Source organism: Camellia sinensis, chromosome 3 (genome assembly GCF_055761805.1).
Source record: "Camellia sinensis isolate YWXY chromosome 3, ASM5576180v1, whole genome shotgun sequence".
In the NCBI taxonomy this organism is placed as follows: Eukaryota; Viridiplantae; Streptophyta; class Magnoliopsida; order Ericales; family Theaceae; genus Camellia; species Camellia sinensis.
The window spans coordinates 141,171,860-141,191,828 of NC_138963.1; the positions used below are offsets into that span (position 1 = coordinate 141,171,860).

A 19,969-nucleotide genomic window follows, 5' to 3' on the forward strand; every position below is an offset into this window, starting at 1 on the left:
AGGCAACAAAAATGACAATTGTATAGTGGAATTATTGAGACATGGCAAACAAAATACTTGTGAAATGTAAATATTGTTAAACAATTAGGTATATACCAACTAAAATTGTTGTCCAGTAACAGACCCCAAAACTCTAGAAACAATGACTAGGTTCATTGTACATACAAGCGTTACAAAAATATATACCGATTGACTCGACTAAAACCTACTGACTGTTTCTAACTTAAAAATTCAAATAATATTTTAGTTTTCTAAAAAATCGGTTTTTAGTTCGGTTTTATTGTCAACACTAAATCCGACCAATTCCTTTTGTACCTTTCAGTGCTCTTAATTTGCATTCTATCTTCACAGCTTTTCTCTCTCTCAAACTCATCACTATGAACCAATAATGGCTTGCATGCACTTTAGACCAGTCCAGTTGTACTAGGTATATTGTAGTAAATCAAAATTCATTCCAATTTCACTTGGTTTATTCAATTAGTCTTAACTATGAAATGACATTGAATTGGATATCACTGCTAATACAGTAATTGGCCTCATATTCATAGGCTCATCGTACCCAATTTTGGGGAACTTAATATTTCATTGAAATCATGTGGTTACCTTATGGAAATCAGATTACGGTCCTTTATGTAATGTATCAGAACACCAGGTTGTCTACTACAAAGTCTACTCACATTATGCCTCAAAACCTATGCGAAGCACATAACAAAAAAAAATAAATTGCATAGCAACTTTAGAAAACAATTCTATGTCAATATGATCCATATTTTTTGTAGAAGTTGCAGTAGCTTGTCAATAAAATTCTGTTTACCGAATAGTAGGATGACCATCTGAACCCTCCAAGAGGGTTATGAGCTGTGACACCACGTCGTTCAGATGATTGAGTTGTACTTGTTGTGCCTCCCGTGCTTTTTTTTTCTTCATCGACTTGTTTGATTAACTGCTCTCTTTCCCTCATAATTTCCTCCCGGTCTCTTTGGCGCTCCTTTTTCTCCTTCAATAGCTCCTCGTGATCTCTTTGGCACTCCTCTTTCTCCTTTAGCAACTCCTCGTGATCTCTTTGACGCTCCTCACGGAGAACCTCCAGTTCCACTCTCATTGACTCCATATGTTTATCACGTGCTTGTGCCGCACTAGAAGCTATGGAAGAGGGTTGTGGGCCTATCCCACATCCATGCAAGTAATTTTTTTTTGCCCGAGCACTTGCCTTGATATTTCTTCGTGGGTCAATGGCAACCCTGCATCGGTGGCTACCACTTGTAGATTCACCATATCATCCTGTCATGGCAAAAAAACAATAAAGTCAAGATGGGAGAAGGAATTTAAAACAACTTTACTAATTGATATGCAACACACTTGGTTTCAACATTCAATACTCACATGTAGCTCACCACATTTGGGGTCAATCCAATCTCCCGTCTTCTTGGGCTTGTGTGCTTTCTTATAAAATTCTTAAAAATCTATATCTCCATCCTCATTTGCCTGTTAGGTTTGAAAAAATTCCATTGACGAATCAGTACATGGTAATATTCAAAATCAAGAAGAGTCAATCATCCATTACATTACTAAATTAACTTCTCACCATAAGCAACATTACTATAGGAAATGATCGCGATCCACTTGTATGATTATAGGGAGCATACCCCTATTTGCTTTACCAGCTTTTAGAGCGTTTCTAAAAAAATAGAAAAAAAAAAAATAGTGAAGAATTTTTGCATATTAACACATAAATTAATTTCAATAATGGAGTTTCTAATTAATTTGTTACCAAGTGAGATTCGTTTTTCCAAGCAACATCAATCAGATATTTCCAGTCCTCTAAGCTCACTCCACTAGGCGGATGACTATAGGGGTCATCAACACCCTTTTCCTCAAGTTCGAGGAACTCTTGCTTTAGATTGTACCTCCAATCCTTGTATAGCAAATATGCCTTTCTATCGAGGATCTCTTGAGCTTGTTCATCATTATCAAAATCATCGCCGATAACAAACTTGTCCTACAAACATAATAAGAGAATTAGTACAACAATTAATTTAAGCAACTACAAATAACATAATAAAGACATTATGGCAAGATGAATCTCATACTAGCACCACTTGGATGACCGCATCTTTGGTACTTTGATCAATTTTTCTCCATGACTTCATGCTCTGAAATGGGCACAACCGTCTAATTTGCAATCCCAACTCATTCATCGCTGGGGTGGCATTCCCTCTTGTGATTGCATTCAACACCCGATTGACATAGACATGTAATTTCTCTCCTTTTTTCCTAGCAATTTTTTTCTGCACTCCTTTGCCTAATGTAGGTCCTCGTACACGAGTTGACCTCATTTTCCCTGGTACAAAAGGGGAAGGAAGTCACAAATTACAAACATTGCTAATGAACTTCAAAAAAAAAAAAAAAAGTGCTGGTTGTGGGTCCTGTTAGTTTTGTTACTGCCTACTAATGCTGCCTGCTACTATTTGGCTACATAAAGTCTTGGTAAATTATGCTACAACTTGGATTTCGCTGCTATCGATGCAGCTAGGGCAACATTCAATTGGCTGTTACTGCTGTTGTAGCTAATTTGATGGTTGGTTATCTAATATTTTATTTGTTGTGTAAGTGTCCTTGTTATGTGTAAAGCAATGTTTATTTTTTTTTTATCTTTGTTATTCTTTGTCTTTATGGGGTTTCATTGCCTTACTTGATGACTCATGCACCCAAAAAAAAAAAAAAAAAATTTTTTTAAACAACTAAGTTCAATGCTCTTACCCACTCCACCTGGCTGTGTCTTCTCCACCACTGTTTGTGTATCATCTGGTGGTTGCGTCTCATCAGAGAACGTCAGCGGGGTGCCAATCTCCTGTGGACATGCTTCAGAGGCTGATAATACGTTGCCACTTGTTGCTCTCTTCCGCCACCCCGTCTTGATGCCAGGAACCACGGTACCTACATTACGTAACAAACATACATGAATAATAAACGTCGCATACATTAGTAGTGTAATTGCTGCAATTGCTTATAATGTTTAGTAAAGCCTTTGTGTAAAGTAACATAACATTGAAAATAATAACACTAGTAAATTGCGTCTACTTTTGCATTCTAATAATCAACCAAATTATTGAACCATCCACGTCTCCAAGCAACACAAAATGTTTTAGTAGATCAGTTTCCTCAATAATGACACAACATGCCAAAGTTCAATAATGCAAGGGTTAAAGAAACCATTAAAACCTAGAGCATTTAGATTTCAAAATTCCTTAGCATTTCTGATCCTTTAACAAGCTAGAACTGAATTTTCTGATGATCGTACTTTAAAAAACCGAATAGCATGCAACAATTTATACAGAACTCATTGAATTACTGTGTCAAACAGTTGCATTACATGCAAGCAGGTGAGGTGCTCCAGTCAAAAGAATTCCCTGTAAATTTAAGGCCCAAGCCCATGGCTTCAAGCTGGACTTGACCATATGAGCCTAATTTCTGCTTTAATTTGAGCTTCCTTATCAAATTCAAGAAACAATTACGAAAAAAAAATTAAAACTTATAACACAAAATCTTGAAGTGCATTACAATAATTAGAGTAGAATATTGAATCAAGAAAAACAAAAAATAAACTTTATTTCTCAAAGTACATAATTATATTTATTATGATTATGTTATTAAATTCCATGCAGATGCTCGTTTAATAAAAATATAGTTACTACTTTCACAGTTGGGGTGCTATTACTGTGCTACGCATTTATTTTTATCAATTTTCATTTCATTATTTTACTAAAACTGTATACCTACACAAAAAAAAAAAAAAAAAAAAAATGAAAGTGTTAGAGACAGTCATAAGTCTAATGCATTTGTAAGACTATGTAACACCTTACCTTAACAAGGAGAGTCTTGCCTGTTCCAGGTGCTCCACTCAAAAGAATTCCTTATAAATTTATGTATTATATTTAGTAAAACCAGAAGACAAGAACAAACAAAGCTATTTCAATAAGTAAAATGGGATTTCCTTCAACAGTATGTGATCCCAGATGTATTACGAAAACAAAACCATGACAATTAGGCACTACAAACAGAGAAATCCAAATTTAATAAATGTATTCTACAATTTGAACAAGGCAACTGTGTTATGTATGGCTATCACAAGCATGAAAATATCTTGCCAACACACAATTGTGAGATGTTAGATATGTACTTTTGGAGTCATTTGATTCACCAAGTACACAGACCTACATACACGGCAAGAACTACTTACAATAATTGATCAAACACCAAGGACTCCAACAGGAAAGGATAACATTTTAAAGAGATTATATGCATAAGAGGACCAGTTGATGCAAGTAAATATATTTTCAAATGACTAATCTTGTGTCAGATTAACAATCGACACAACATGAATAACAACCAAATAGATTAACAACCAAACAGCAGCACACAAAACAACAAAACAAGGCCTCAGTAGAGCAGCATGAATACATTTAAGCAACCAACACAACATCCTAACTCAGCCAACCAACCATCCTACCATTAGCTAGCACCTAAGCATAGTAGTCAAGCATCAAGCAGCCAAAGTGGACAAAAATAGCAGCGAACACTCCAAGTCAGCAAACAAAGATAGAGTAGATGAGTAAATCTGCCACAGATTGTGAGAAAATCAGCCAAACAGCACAACTGACCGAATGGAAAATCTGACCTGAGTATGAATTTGATTTTGAATTTTCTGCCAAAGTTCATAGAAGGACATGAGGAAATTAATTACAAGGGTATTAAGTTCATAGAATATGAATGTACTTGGGAAATTGGGGTCCCAAGAAGAAGAAGAAGAAGAAGAAGAAGAAGAAGAAGAATCATGACGTAATTAGTCTACTCACATTTCAAGCTAATTTACTGAAGAACCAAGAGTAGGCATGAAATTCAAATTACAAGGTTCATCAATTTAAGAGGTTGAACATTGCACAAAATTAAGGAATTGTACATAACATCTGACAATGCAATACAAGAAGAACAAATACCATATTCTTAATTGCCCTCATTACATCAGCAAAACAAGCCGGGCAAAGAAACAAACTGAGTTAAAACTCCAGGTTTGTATCTGTATCAAAATCACTTTCTATCTCATCTTCTTCTTCGTCATCACCCGCGATTGTTAGTTCATCATCGTCATCACAGATGAAAGCATCATCCATAACACCCTCGGGTTGTACACGCTTATTGGACTGAGAAACTTCCATTGAAATAATTTCAGGTTCAATGTCATCCCGACGCAAAACAACATCATCATTAATAGGCTCAGTTGGTACAACAGTAGTGGTTTCATCATCTTGCAACACTTCATCAAATTCTGGCACATCCAGCTCTGGCACATCCCAAATTCGTTGATATTGAAACTTTTCTACGACTCGCCAATTCAGCCCTAACTTCGTATCATGAACATAGAAAACTTGTTGAACTTGGCTTGGGGAACACAAACGAGTCATCTTTATACCATCGACTTCTTACGTGAATAGTTGTCACATGTGGTTCGACACGCAAAGTTTGACTACTACCGGTGTTATACCATTCACATTGGAACAAAACAACCCGATGTCCAAACAAATATGTCAGTTCCCACACTTTACAAAGGTAGTCGTAGAACTTTATCAATTGGCCTTGGTGGTCGCCTTCCACTACCAACCCACTATTTTGACATTTACGATGGTTATCACGGTCGATAGTATGGAATCGGACGCCATTACAAATGCATCCCGAATATGTGTTCATTAATGCATTAGGTCCATTGGCTAATGACCACATCTCATTGGTTGCTTCAGGTGACTTTTGATTTCGCAATTGGTTCATCTACACAAGAAAGTATGTCATGTCAATTCAAACTTAGAATAATTAAACGTTATCTGCAAACTATACACTAACGAGTTTTAGCTTACGCGATCTTTGAACCATTTAGGAAATTCTTTTCATTGTCGCGTTGCAATGTTGCATGAACTTCCATATTTTTGTTGCAACACGAGCTTGTGTTCCCTAGTTAATACAATGTAAGTCATAAGTAATTGGAATAATGAAGACTTTAAAAAATAAAAACCATGTAGAAAATGTATGTTGTATATATGATGAGGAATCATACTCTAGATATTTGTCCACTTCCAAACTATTGTGTAGGACAAACCAATGAGCCAATTCGCGGTCAGCTACGGACACATCAATTGCCCTTGGGAGTTGACCAAAAGGACGAACATTTTGAGTGAAAATCGCCAACCCTGGGCCATTGTCACCCCTATCATAGTTCCTTTCTTCCTGGTTAAACACCGTTTCAACTCCATGCAAATACATTGAACAAAACGTCATACACTCTTTCGATATGTAGCCCTCCGCAATGGAACCTTCTGGCCGAGCTTTATTGCCCACAAATCCTTTAAGAAGTTTGAGCATCCTACATGTAAACATCGGCCTGATCGTCAGTATGGTCATATTGAACTATAATTAAATGAAAAAAGTTCTGACTCGTTGTTATACCTCTCAATAGGATACATCCATCGATATTGCACAGGCCCTCCAAGCCTAGCCTCGTAAGGCAAATAAATTGCCAAGTGGACCATGACATTGAAAAAAGCAGGAGGAAAAATCTTCTCAAGCTTACAAACTATAAGTACGATTTGTTCTTGCAATTTCTCCAAATCAGTCACCGTCAATGTCTTTGAGCACAACTGTTTGAAAAAAATTCCTAACTCAAACAATGTGGTCCCAATCTTGGTAGGAAGTTATTCTCGCATCCCAATGGGAAGAAGTCATTGTAGAAGGACATGACAGTCATGACTCTTGAGGCCAACTAACTTACCACCATTCACGGTGACACAATTGGATACATTTGCCGCATAGCCATCAGGATACTTAATCGATTTCAAGAAATCAGAAAACCCTATTCGTTCTGCCGGGGACAATATGTATAATGCCGGAGGCTTCTCGAAAGAGCCATTCACATGCCTTATCAAGTGTAACTCCTTTTGTATTCGCATGTACTCCAGATCCAAACGTGCTTTGTCCGTGTCCTTGTTCTTGCCATCTATGCTCAATAGTGTCCCAAGCAGATTGTCACAAATATTCTTCTCTATGTGCATGACATCAAGGTTATGTCGAAGCTTAAGTGTTTTCCAATAGGGTAGGTCGAACAAAATGCTTCTTTTTGTCCAGTTCGGAGTTGGATTTTCAGTCCGTTGTCTTTTTTGGTTGGTTGGATTCTTTCCATACGGCTTGTACGTCCCCAAATTAATTTGCACCAGTATTTGTTCTCCCCATAACTCCACAGGTTTGGACCGATTCTCAATTTCACCGTTGAATAGCTTACTTCTTCGCCAATTATGGTTCTCAGGTAAGTACCGCCGAGCACCCATATACCCTATCTTACTTCGTAAACTCTGAGATGATGGATCCATCTTACAATTAGGGCAGGCCAGGTAACCTTTTGTACTCCAACCAGACAAGGAACCATATACAGGGAAGTCGTTGATGGTCCACATGACTGCTGCATGCATTGTAAATATTTGGCCGTTTGAGGCATCATATGTTTGCACACCATGCTCCCACAGATTAGTTAGCTCTTCTACTAATGGTTGCAAGTAAACATCGATGTCTTTTCCAGGTGCGGATCGTCCGGGAATAAGCAATGACATCATGACAAATGGATCTTTCATACACTTCCATAGGGGTAGATTGTAAGGCATTAAGATTACGGGCTACATGGTGTACGATGTACTCATATTTCTAAATGGATTGAAACCATCCATGGCAAGCCCTTGCCTTAAATTCCGAGGATCCGCAGAGAACGTAGGATGCAGCCTATCAAAGTCCTTCCATGCCTCACCATTAGTTGGATGTCGCAATACTCCATCATCCACACGCTTATCTTTGTGCCATCTCATATATGCGGCTATTTTTTTCGACATGTACAATCTCTTCAACCTCGGTGTCAAAGGAAAGTACCTCAATATTTTGTGTGGAATTTTTGTACCCGTCTTGTCGTTCAACTTGTATCTAGACTCCGTACATGTAGGGCAATTCTCCAATGTGGCGTTGTCCTTCCAAAATAAAGTACAATCATTCTTGCATGCATGAATGGCCTCATATCCCAAGCCCAATTCACGTAAGAACTTTTTCGCTTCATAAAGGGTCCACGGAACATTTTCATCACACTTTGGTAGAATGTCTTTGAAAACTTGCATAACCATGTCGAAAGATTTTTTGCTTCATTTATTGTACACCTTCACGTGAAGCATCTTTATTACGAAGGACAAGATAGAGAACTTTTCACACTCTGGATATACTTTGTGTTGAGCATCATCGAACAACTTCATGAACTTCAACAAATTGTGCCTCTCCGAACTAATACGTTCTTCGTCGATATGATCATCCATGAGACCACTCATGCAAATCTCTCCTAACATGGTTGGAAGTTCCCCCGCATTTTCGTGATTGGTTGTCATTCCAACTCGGTTGCTTTCAGTATCATCATTTCGCATAGTAGGATGAGCACGAAACATGGAACATTTTCCCTGTGGTGGACCCAAGTTCGATAAGAACATATAATTCCTCTTCGAATCAAGTGCAACCGTACAACGTGTCGACTAAATATTGTACTGTTCAAGCAATCAACACAAGGACAACGGATTTCATCCTACGACCCTAAATTCTTCGTAGCGAACTCAATAAATGTCTGAACACCTTCTAGATACTCTTTACTTTTTAGCCTATCTTTTATCATCATCCAACTCTTGTCCATTATTGGAACAGTACACATCAAGCAAAGATGAACCCGGGAATGGACGACAACTTCGAAAAATACTCTATAATAGAAGAGAGCTTAAGTAATTTTAGGGGTTCGATTAGCATTACTTTTTGAAGTGAACGAAATAGTACTAACAGATCGAGATTTCTTGCCTATTTGTCAATTGTATATAGTTAGCTAATTTCACTAGTAACTTGGCATGTATTCATACGCAAATGTGACATACATTCACAATTCTATGTGAAGTCATCTTAGAGGGAGACATATAATTGTAACCAAATTTAAAGAGAAATTAAATTTGATATTCAATATAGATTGGACTTGAATAGATCTCAGCAAATACATTTTGTAAAAATAAATTTTATGAAAATTAGATGGGTAAAACAAAAGTAATGAAATTTTAAAGTTTTGAAACATTTAAAAAAATAAAGTAATCGCTTTATGCATTAATTTGGTTGTTATGCACAAATCACAAAGAACAAAGACCCAAAAAAAGTCCAGTTGGTGTGACTCCCATTGAAGATGCAATCAGCACATGCTATTTTCCATATGTGAATCTAACACCTCCAAAATTAGTGTACTAGGGATAACCCGTGCCTAAAGGCACGGTTAATAATTTTTTGGTACCACATATGTTGCGGAATTCAATTGTAATAAACCAACTTAAAATAATATATCACTCCAGTTTAATACTTCACAAATAAAAAGTTGAAATTGTTTCTACACAGTAAACTGGAAAAAACATTCATAAATTTCAAATAACAAACTTCAAAATTAAAGTCCAAATAATGAATTTTATATTACAGTGTAGCATAAGCAAAGAATAGAATCTAAAAATATTTGCTAAAGTTTAAGTCCAAACAGCAAATTTTAGAATTCAATCCACGTCAAAATGACACATGTATAGCAAACCTTCAATAAAATGATGCTACTGAATTCGTATCATAACTGGTAACCTTTTAACTTTATCAAATTTCAATACCTTCAAGAAAAGGTGAATGAATATTTTGGTACAAAAGAATAATCATCCTATCTAACTAAAAAAAATAATAATTAATCATCCAGTTTAGAATGAGAGCCAACCAACTACACACATAAAGAGAAGCAACATAACCCAACATTTCTAATATGGATCAGCCACCTACAACAACATCACTCGCTTAAATTCGCTTTAAAAAACCAATAGCTATGAAAAATCGCATCAAAATACATATGAGAAATCAACAAAATGATTCTTTAAAAGCAACTCTAATTTGACAACAAAATGAACTCATTGCAGTAATAAAAATAATTTGAAGAATAATAACAAATGCATGAATAGCTTGATATAATATTATTAAATCAGATGATTTTACGGCTTCAATTTGAACAATACCAAAAAAACTCAACAAACCCATGTTTAAGAGTGATAATTGCATGCTTCACAATTTTTTGCAATGACATTGTCATAGCAATGAGACTTAAGGCTTGGTTTAATTTGGTTTGGTTTGGTTTGGACATTGTCATAGCAACAAATAATCTTCTTTCAATTTGTTTTGTAATTAATCCCCTTCTTTCAGCACAAAATTCATGTACTTCTTTGAGAGCTCTGAATATACCAGTGCCAAGCATAATTCTGACCCCATCATTGGCTGAAACACACGTGAATGTAAGAGAGAAGTTTGCATAGGTTTTACATAGTGAAACCTAACAATAAAATGATAACTCTTGTATAAAAGTCTTCCTAGTTGAACCGGGGAGCAAATTTCAACAACATCAAAAATATGAATTAGGCAAACCTCTCCAAACACTTTGATCTAGATAATGATGTACTACAGTGAAGCAAACATAGAACACACATTGATGATCTCGCCATTTTTCCAATTATCTAAGCTCTGTAAATAGATCAAATAATAAAAAATAAAATTAAAAAGCCCTAAAAAAAACACAAACTATTCATTGCAAAATTCACAAAAAAATCAAAAATTTGTGTAATCACTACTATGTAAGTCCAAAACACAATATTTTTAATCTTTGAAAGACATGATGAGGCCACAATTTTATATTCCCAACAATGCATGAAGCAACACTTGACAAATTAATTGAGAAGGCAAAGAAAAAAAAACAGAGATGATATGAAATGCATAGCTTGTATTGGCCACAACAAACACTAAAACTAATTTGGAAGGAAAAAATGAATTTGAAAAATAATCCCGCAGGCAAAAATTAGTTTTTTACTTTGATACAAAGGACTAATCATCACTTCACAAATAAAATCAAATGTTTTACATAGAAACAAAATGAAGATGCCATCTAAGTTTAAATAAGACATGAGAAATTGCCCTTTTACTCATAAAGACTTCAAAACAATATTTAAGCGATTACTATCATAAAAAAGAATCTCATGGATGACTAAATTAGTGCATCAAATCTTTAGTTAGCATATGGATATTACTCAGTACAACTGTATCAAATCATTCTCCCATTTTCTAATTTCTTGTATTTTGTCTTCTACAAAACAAATTGCTTTATGTGGTTCAAGCCATCCCCAAACCCATCCAAAGAATAAAAAAATTACCAAGATAAAATGTGGGAAAGTGAACCACAACATAGCTAAAACCAAAGCAAGTAAAACCAGTTAATAAAAATATTCAATCTTCTGACTGTACACCTAAATTGAGACTTGAAGCAGCAACGGAGCTATGTACAAAGCACAATCCTAGAGACAGAAACCCTCAACGAAATTCACAAAAAATTGCCATTATCGTCACTTGCAAAGAGGTTGTGTGTGTGTGTGTGAGAGAGAGAGAGAGAGAAAGAGTAAAACTAAGTGGAGCTCTTTCTGGTCTTCAAATTATGTTGTAAAGAAACTAACTTTGAAGGCAATCCCACTTACATCAAAACCAAGAGAGCTCTTCTCCTCGTTCAAGTCTAGGAATTCAAACTAAGTAGAGCTCTTTCCGGTCTTCACATTATGTTCTAAAGAAACTAACTTTTAAGGGGGTGAGAGAAGTTTTTGATAGACAGAGGTACCGGTAAGCGAGAACCAGAGGTCTAGCATCAACACGCCTTTTGTTCAACTTATACTTTTAACTGTTAGACGTTGATTAGGATTGATCTCAACCATCAAAAACAATTGTATCTCTAAGACAATTGTAGGACATTTTCAAAAACCCTTGTGGTTTATTATATAGATAAGTGGATTTTCATTTTTGTTTTGTGGCCTGTCAAAATATATAACGCACTTTGAAATCAACCATCAAAAGTATTCTTACGCAATAACAACCTTTATTGCATCAACAAAGAAGCCATTGTAAAGGGCTTTGGATCAAGAGCTGGTGGGAAGGGCAAGAGTATGTAGATGTGAGAGAGTGAAAGGGGTTTGTATATGTATGTATATACAACTATTTATAACAATTGCAAAAACTAAATTCATCAAACACAAATAAAAAGTTCAATTTCAGGTTCTAACCACATCAAATCTTAACTCTTAAACATGATTTCAGAAGTTCAACTTTTAGCCTCTAAACACTTAATAGAACATTTAGAAAAATTGATCTAGCAAACATAATTAATTTCCAGCCAACAAAAAAATTTCTAAACATAAAATTTAGCAATGTAGCATAAATATTAACTATCCAGTTCATACTAATATTTTTGCCAACGTACATATGTAATCATTTTAACTTATATCTCCTCTTTTAAACTAAATCAAATCCATTAATTTAATTGCAAACCATTTCTCGCTATCGTATCCTCCATATCTTTCCCTCACTGTTCTATTCATTTGTTTGCACTTTTTTTCTCCCTATACCTCTATTTCCCGTCATCCCATAGTCTCATTGCACAACCAAACCCTTTCTCTGCTTTTTGCTTAAGTTCTCTCTCACCCATGACATACCAATGCCATGAAAATGCATTTTCAAAAGTAGACCAACACAAAAGTAGCTCTTTGAATTGACGCTTAGGGTGTTTAAATTTGGGATGAAGTTTTTTCATAGTCATGCTCAATCTAATTTTAAGATGTTTATATTATCCAAAACAATGCGTACAAGATAAAAACTCAATGCAATTTCGTTATCATGAAAGAGTAAAATATGAACAATTTATCAAATAAAATAGTACTCAAGACCTAAAAAATGTATTTATGTGAGAAAAGCATAATAATTGCTCCAATTATACATTGAGTATCAAACAGAGAAGCTGCATTTTGGAAGAAAAAAATAACATGAAGATGAGGTTTCTTTGGGCCTTATGCTAGTGACCATAGAAATTGAATGTCAGCCGCAACTAAATTGATCTAAACGTAAACCGTATTGCACAACCACCACCCTCACTGTATTCCCCTCCGAGAATATCATTTTAAATTTTGATAGGAATTTAAAAAGGAAAAATAAAAGATGAGGGAAATATAAAGTTATTATGATTCAAACACAACCTTAAATACGTAAGCAAAATTATTTTTGTTGACGAAATGGTACCAATACATGTTTTATAGAGGGGCCAATTTGAGAGAGAGAATAAACAAATTCATGCTCTTTACAACTATCAATTAGTAAGCAAATTGATACATATGCGTTCCCCTAATATATTCTCTGCCACTGGGAATCCTTAAACCAGTTAATTGATCAAATGTAAAATTAACCGTCAGGATAGATATGTGATATTTTTTAATTATAATTCATAACTACACAACTGAGTGAGTAATAAGACTGTGAAACTGGGCAAAACTTTGTCAAGCCAAAATATTATTTCTGCCACTATACCCATTAGCAATATAAACTTAGGTTTTTGTTTAATGTTGCCCCCGAGCCAAAATGTTGGTTCTGCCACTAAACCCATTGACAATAATTATGAGGCTAGGCTTGATTGTTCTAATGCTATGTTCTGAAACCATAATGTTGAAACCATAAGAGACATATAAAATTAGAAAATATTGTTCTAATGCTATGTATATATTGACAGCTAATATATTGTTCTAATCCATAATGTTGAAAGCAAATATATTGTTCTAACCCATAATGTTGAAAGCTAAAATATATTGAAAGCTAAAATTAGAAAATATTGTTCTAACCCATAATGTTGAAGACTAATATATTGAAAGCATAATAGAAATATAAAATTAGACCAAACAGCACCAAGAACAAAGCGACTATCATTATGTTTAGGGACCAAGTTTAAAACATTAACCAGCTTTTAGGAAGAGTTGTCTCAATTTACGGGTGATGCTACATTTCCTCCTAAAAGGAACAATAAGGAGGATGTGCTCCTAGTAGTGCTTGATCTACCCACTTGGCACTTATTGGGTTATTGAGTGAAGTAAATAATCTTTGACAAAATCATAGAATCCAAAAATCAACTCAATAGAAAGGATAACAAACTGAGTGAATATTAAATTAAACTGAGTGAATATTATATTGTTTTGTGTCCTATACATGGCAGGATAACATACAAATTATACAACATAGAAATTAAAGCTCTATTTCTTTCTCTACAAAAAAGGCCTCATCAAATGGTTCAACAATTAGAAACTAACCATTCTGTATCTCACAATGGTTCATCAATTTTCATCTCTGTCTAACCCATTTTCGTCAAATTTATTGTCTCTCGTAATAAAATCTATCAATTATGACCCACTTCAATTTAAAATATCAAATTTGGTAAATAATAATTTGAATCTGAATACATAAAGATATCCAGTTAAACTAACCTAGAACAATGAAACTCTCAACAACCAATTAGAGAATTCTAAGAAAATTCCAAAGACTTTTACTAATGAGATTAATTAAAGCTTGAACAGTATGATACAACAAATTCAAACCAATTAACTCATGAATTTAAAAATCAATTAATTTAAAAAATTAATTCTATAATTCTGTTAAGAGCCTATTCACTGAAATAAAAAAATGAAATGTGGTTTAGATTTAACTAAAGATAAAATGTAATAAATAAATAAATAAATAACAATGAAAATCCATGAGCACCAAATCATCCACACGCAGGGAAAAAAAAAAACTCTCCCACATACAGGAACAAATCTGGTAGTCCATGCCTAAACTGATGAACATGACAAATCCGGTAAAAAATATTCTAATCCTACATTCCTAAACATGTATCAAATAAGACAAAATGAAATGTGGTTTAGATTTAACTAAAAAAAAAAAAAATACTATAGTTGATTTCTTAAATCATTCATTCTTTCTTGCTCCCCCTACCCCACCTACCCCAATTTGATTTTAATAAACCCAAATAATGAGAATTGTAAGAAAAAATTAAAAAAAAAAAAAACCATACTTAAAATTTTCCAACACAACCAACCAAATAAATAATCACAAAATAACAATGATCAATTATTGCTTAAGTAAGAATACAAATTAAATACTTACCACAATGTTTCGATATGAAAGGTCTTAAGGAAGTCCTCAAGCTGCCTAATGTGAGCCTATTAAGCAAGCACAATGCTTCAGACACAATGTATTGGACACACCAGATCAAATATTACACCTAATCACAAATTGTAAACATCAATAAAGCAATTAAATTGGACAAACCTGTTGTCAAACCTGCTGGAAAAGATATCCAAAAATTAGAGTAAAGATTATTGAAACATTATTGAAACAAAATAATGAAGGCACGAACAACAATTTTTTAAACAAAAGATTATTGAAACATATTACAGTAAAGATTATTGAAACAAAAGATATCCAAAAATTAGAATAAAGATTATAGAAACATATTATAGTAAAGATTATTGAAACATTATTGAAACAAAAGAATACACCTCCATCCATGATGGAAATATACTTGCTGGACCCAAAAAGATAAGTTATTGAAACACGTTAGAGTAAAGATTCTTTTGCTAAATGTTATACTATTAACATTCTGCAAGTCTAATGAACAAAAATAGTCGCAATTATCATATTAAGATTGCTTACCTTGTGCCTTCATTACACTTGAGCTCATTAAAGCAAAGGATGAGAAACTACGAAAGAATCATATTATTGAACACGGACTCTAAAAACAAAAACCTCGTTTGGTTTTACACGGCAATCTGAAACTTCTCCATGGTTAGTATTCTTGCTCACTATTGCATACTGTATAGAAATTAGAGTGAATTAAATCTTAAACTAAGGTTTTGATTGTTGCACATGCATGGGTGGGAATAATCAAAAAGAAGAATAGGCTTGAAGGGATTTCGAGTACATTATTCTTTTTAAACACTTAATCAGTGAATCCTACTTATTAGTGAAAATTTACCACTAAATGTTCACAATCAAAATAGTACAAAAATTGTCCAGAAAGGGGCTCAATAGAAGGGGTTCACATACATCACTTGTAATAAAACCCCACTTAACCAACATTGACACGACCAATGAAAAAGGAAGTAAGATAACATAGCAAGTCCAAGATTCAAGTAAAATTGGCCAAAATAAATTAGAAATGGTAACAACATTGGTCTGCATAGCCCTAAGAATTTGCTGGCGTTGATACCCCAACTTTTGAACCACACCTTGTATTAAATCCATTGCTAGAAGATTGACGTTCCATGTTTCATGTATGTTGAGATTATATCATTGTTCACCTTTTTTTTTCTTTTCTTTCTTCTTCTTCTTTTTTTTTTTTTGATCAACAACAAAAAGAAATTGATTTTCAAGAGGTACCAAATACAATCCAAAACACATTTGCTACCAATAAATAAACTTTAGGCACCAAATTAACAAAATATGTTTTCTGATTGTCTGTAATTGATTTCCATATATCATTGTTCACCTTTTTTTCTTTTCTTTCTCCTTCTTCTTTTTTTTTTTTTTTTTTTGATCAACAACAAAAAGAAATTGATTTTCAAGAGGTACCAAATACAATCCAAAACACATATGCTAACAATAAATAAACTTTAGCCACCAAATTAGCAAAATATGTTTTCTGATTGTCTGTGATTGATTTCCATATATCATTGTTCACCTTTTTTTCTTTTCTTTCTTCTTCTTCTTCTTCTTCTTCTTCTTTTTTTTTTAATCAATAACAAAAGGAAATTGATTTTCAAGGGCTACCAAATTCAATCCAAAACACATTTGCTACCAATAAATAAACTTTAGGCACCAAATTAGCAAAATATGTTTTCTGATTTTCTGTAATTGATTTCCATATATCATTGTTCATATTTTTTTTCTTTTCTTTCTTCTTCTTCTTCTTCTTTTTTTTTTTTTTTTTTTTTTTTTGTTTTTTTCGATCAACAATAAAAAGAAATTGATTTTCAAGAGGTACCAAATAAATCCAAAACACATTTGCTTCTTCTTCTTCTTCTTCTTTTTTTTGTTTTTTTTTGATCAACAACAAAAATAAATTGATTTTCAAGAAGTACCAAATACAATCCAAACCACATTTGCTATCAGTAAATAAACTTTAGGCACCAAATTAGAAAAATATGTTTTCTGATTGTCTATAATTGATTTCCATATATCATTGTTCACCTTTTTTTCTTTTCTTTCTTCTTCTTCTTTTTTTTTTTTTTTTTTTTTTTTTTTTGATCAACAACAAAAAGAAATTGATTTTCAAGAGGTACCAAATAAATCCAAAACACATTTGCTACCAATAAATAAACTTTAGGCACCAAATTAGCAAAATATGTTTTTTGATTTTCTGTAATTGATTTCCATATATCATTTTCACCTTATTTTCTTTTCTTTCTTCTTCTTCTTCTCCTTCTTCTTCTTTTTTTTTTTTGATCAACAACAAAAAGAAATTGATTTTCAAGAGGTACCAAATACAATCCAAAACACATTTGCTACCAATAAATAAACTTTAGGCACCAAATTAGCAAAATATGTTTTCTGATTTTCTGTAATTGATTTCCATACATCATTGTTCACCTTTTTTTTCTTTTCTTTCTTCTTTTTTTTTTTTTTTTTTTGATCAACAACAAAAAGAAATTGATTTTCAAGAGGTACCAAATACAATCCAAAACGCATTTGCTACCAATACATAAACTTTAGGCACCAAATTAGAAAAATATGTTTTCTGATTTTCTGTAATTGATTTCCATTTGTCTACTCTAGGCTTTCCAATAACAATAGCATATTCATTGTGTAATGTGCAAGTTTGAGTGGAATATATCCCAACCCAAGGTTTGCTGAAAGAGTTTATTTGATAACCCAACCCAATGATGAATATATCCCAACCCAAGGTAAGCTTTGTTTTTCTTCTTCTTCTTCTTCTTCATTTTTTTTTTTTTTTTTTGGTATTATTATTAAGGATATATAGCGGAAAGTGCTTAATTTGAAATGGGTTGGGGTCACTTCACAAGGTTTGTTTTGTTTCAAAGTTCTACAGTCCTTGTAATTATTACATGTTACTTCATTTGAAAGTTGCATTTGTTTTATACAGAGTTGGTAAATTATTTTGGTTTTTATTTGGGGGTTTGATTTGGTTCATCTGTACCTACCAAAGCTTTTGAGTTCAATTGGTTCCTTCAATCTCAAATTTGTACTTCAAAGAGTTAAAACTTCCAAATTCAAAATCTGTTTTTGTTTATGATCTAGAGAGGTAAGGCTTCTGTTAACTTGATATAATCTTTCAAAATTTTTAATTAATTAAATTTTAGTTATCATTATTGTTACGTTCCTTTATATGATCACCAGATAATTGAAAGCTAGATGTCAATGTGTTGATTGCATCGTAATTAAGTGCAATATTCATTAGTTAACATAACATATGCAAATTGAAACACCCCATGTAAGATGGTTGTGTTTCACTCTGTAATCGGATTTTGTGCACATAAAAAGAACTGCACCAAACTACTCCTATGGCAATATATGGTTTTTTCTTTTCTCTTCTCTTCTTCGTGTATTGAATGATGGATTGAATAGAGCTGCATAGCATAGCAAATGTTCAAAGTTCAATGTTCTTATTCTTATTGAACTGTAGTAGGAAATTTGCTAGGTTTTTTTTTTTTTTTGAAGAAAAAGATGGTAAATCTTTAGACATTGTTAAAAAATTGGAGTCTGGCAACCACTGGGGTTAGCTCATTGGCATGAACTCATTTAATGTACCCCTCCAATGTACCAAAAAACAAAAACACAAACAGCACAAAGCAAAAAGCAGATGTCTGGTAACTTTTTCTTTTCTTCTACTCCCATTCACCATTATGTCATTAATTTTTTTTTAACTTTTATTTGTTTAATCTATCTGTTAAAGCATCCAACTCAAAACCAATTGGCAATGAGTGGAGAGGCTCTAAGAATATATTAACCAAGCTTGGTGGCTTAGATTTGCGATGTGGGTTTGAGTCTAGCACTATCTTTCAGTGTCTACTTTAATTTCTTTTGTGTTTCTTGTGGATCCAGTGTTTAATTTCATCGTTGGAAGCTGAGGTCCAATAGTCAAGAATCTCTAAGATTCATTGCACTTCTAATGCTCTCTGAAAGATAACAGCCTACTTGTTTGACTGATAATACACAATCAAATCAATCTTTTGTTTGCCATTCATCTTGATAGTAATAGTTACAAAAAGAAAACTCTCAAGAATCATCTAAATCAATATGTAATGATGGAGCGAGGAAAAACAAAAATGGCTTATTAAAGATGATAAATAAGATTGGTTTGCTCACCTTTTGTAGTGGCTCCACTCGTTTAGATTCTTCCTTTTGCAGTGGCTCCCTTTTAGGGCTGCCTCGGCTGATGAAGATTGGGATGGCAGAGAGAGAGATGGAGGAAGAGAGAAGATGAAGATTGGGGCTGCCTCGGCTGATGAAGATGAAGATTGGGGTTGGGTCTCTAGTAGGGGAATGGGCTCTGATGGAGAGAGAGAGAGAGAGAGAGAGAGAGAGAGAGAGAGAGAGGGGTGTGTGCTCAAAATTTGAAAATTGAAATAGAGACAGATTTTGAGCAGAGAGGAGAACGTGGGTGAGAGAGAGATTTCCAGCCACATTATCTTGAGCTGAGGTGAGAGACAATTTGAACCATTAGATCTTGATTGTAATTGATCTCAATCATTGAAATGTCTAAATAGGACAAATAAGAGTATGACATTTTCAGCCCTTGGATTGAAGCAATCTAAAGGTCCAAATTTTGACACATATATATTTTCAGTCCTTGAATTCAAAGTAACCCTTCCATTGTTATATAGATTCAATACTATTTTTATGCATGATTCACAAATAAGAGTGTATTCAGGACTCTTTTAAGCATTACGCACCAGTTGTAGTGTATTCAATACTACACAACAACAAT

General features: G+C 33.7%; 1 long non-coding RNA gene across 1 annotated transcript; it reads right to left on the reverse strand.

Moving 5' to 3' along the window:
* Positions 1-9,647: 9,647 nt before the first annotated feature.
* Positions 9,648-19,508, reverse strand: LOC114259839 (uncharacterized). Its single transcript, XR_014364521.1, has 3 exons — positions 19,348-19,508; positions 15,127-15,182; positions 9,648-10,392 (listed from the first exon to the last, which is right to left on the reverse strand). It is a non-coding gene; the product is annotated as an uncharacterized LOC114259839 (long non-coding RNA).
* Between the last annotated feature and the right edge of the window lie 461 nt (positions 19,509-19,969).